The following is a 2065-nucleotide window of genomic DNA, read 5'->3' as shown; positions in this document are numbered from 1 at the left end:
GTATCTTCTATGCCTAGTTTGTTGAGGGTTTTTATCATAAAAGAGTGATGGATTTTATTGAATGCTTTTTCTGCAACTATTGAGATGATCATATGTTCTTTATTTTTGCTTCTGTTTATGTGGTGAATCACATTTATTGATTTGTATATGTTGAACCATCCTTGCATCCCTCGGATGAAACCCACTTGATCATGGTGAATTATCTTTTTGATGTGTTGTTGAATACAGTTTGTTAGCATTTAGCTGAGGATTTTTGCATCTATGTTCATATGGGATATTGGTCTGTAGTTTTCTTTTTTTATTGTGTTCTTTCCTGGCTTTAGTATCAAGGCGATATTGGCTTCATAGACTGAGTTAGGAAAGAGTCCCTCCTTCTTGATGTTATGGAATAATTTCTGTAGGACAGGTACCAGTTCTTCTTTGTAGATCTGGTAGAATTTGGCTGTGAATCCATCTGGTCTGGGTTTTTATTTTTTTGTTGGGAGATTTTTTATTACTGCTTCCATCTTGCTGCTCAATACTGATTTGTTCAGGATTTCTATTTCTTCCTAATTCAGGCTGGGGAGGTTGTGTATTTCCAGGAGTATATCCATTTCCTCTAGTTTTTCTAGTTTGTTCACATGTAGGTTTTTATAGTATTCATGGATGATATTTTGTTTTTCCATGGTATCAGTTGTAATGCCTCCTTTTTCATTTCTTATTGAGCTTACTTGAGTCCTTTCTGTTCTATTTCTGGTTAGTCTGCCTAGTGGTCTATCAATTTTGTTTATCTTTTTAAAGAACCAACTATTTGTTTCATTGATCCTTTGTATTGTTTTTTTGTTGTTGTTTGTTTGTTTGTTTTTTGGTTTCCATTTCACTTAGTTCTGCTCTGAGCTTCATTATTTCTTTTCTTCTGCTGGCATTTGGTTTGGTTTGTTTTTCTTTTTCTAGATCTTTGAAATGTGACATTAGGTTGTTAATTTCTGACCTTTCTGGCTTTTGATGTAGGCATTTAAAGTTATGAACTTTCCCCTTAGGACTGCTTTCACTCTAGCCCATAGATTTTTAAAGATTGTGTCCCCTGTGTCATTCAGTCAAGGAATCTTTTTATTTCCAACTGATTTCATCATTGAGCCAAGGATTGGTCAGCAGCAGGTGGTTTAATTTCCATGACTTTGTGGAGAATTGGGTGTTTCTCTTGGAACTGATTTCTCATTTTATTCCAGTGTGGCCCAAGAAGATACATTGTACAATTTCAATTTTTTGAATTTGCCGAGACTTGTTTTGTGGCCTAAGATATGATCAATCTTGGAAAGTGTCCCATGTGCTGATAAAATGTATACTCAGTAGTTTTTGGGTAGAATTGTCTGTAAATGTCTGTTATGTCCCTTTGTTCTAGAGTCTCATTTAGGTCCAGAATTTCTTTATTCATTTTCTGTCCAGCTCTGTCAATGGGGTGTTGAAGTCCCCAGCAATTAAGATGTTATTGCTTATTTCTTTGCTTAGATCTAGTAGAATTTGTTTTATGAATCTAGGAGCTTATGTGTTAGGTGCCTCTATATTTATGATTGATGTATCTTCTTGTTGAATTGCTCCCTTTACCATTATATAATGATCATCTTTGTCTTTTTTTTTACCATTGTTGATTTAAAGTCTATTTAATCTAATATTAGAATAGTTGCATATGTTCATTTTTGTTTTCATTTGCATGGAATATTTATTTCCATCCTTAACCTTAAAACTGTGTGAGTCCTTGTAGTTTGGATGTGCTTCTTGAAGGCAGCAAATGCTTCACTTGTGTTTATCATCCCTTCGGCCAGTCTGAGTCTGTGTCTTTTAAGTGGGGCATTCAAACCATTCACTTTGAATGTTAATATTGATATGTGGGATGCTGTTCTGTTCTTCATGTTGGATGATACCTTATTGTTTTGTTTTACCTCTCATGCTATTGTTTTATAAGATCTGTGAGCTCTAATTTTGGGGTGTTCTTACAGCAGTTGGTATCTATTGTGCTGTTCCACATATAATACACCTTGTAGCATTTCCTGTAGGGCAAGTCTAGTAGGGACAAATTCTCTTAGTC

The sequence above is a fragment of the Propithecus coquereli genome, unplaced genomic scaffold (genome assembly GCF_000956105.1).
Source record: "Propithecus coquereli isolate 6110/MARCELLA unplaced genomic scaffold, Pcoq_1.0 Scaffold25, whole genome shotgun sequence".
NCBI classification, from domain to species: domain Eukaryota; kingdom Metazoa; phylum Chordata; class Mammalia; order Primates; family Indriidae; genus Propithecus; species Propithecus coquereli.
The sequence above is the reverse complement of the archived record's forward strand: the minus strand, read 5'-3'. Positions refer to the sequence as shown.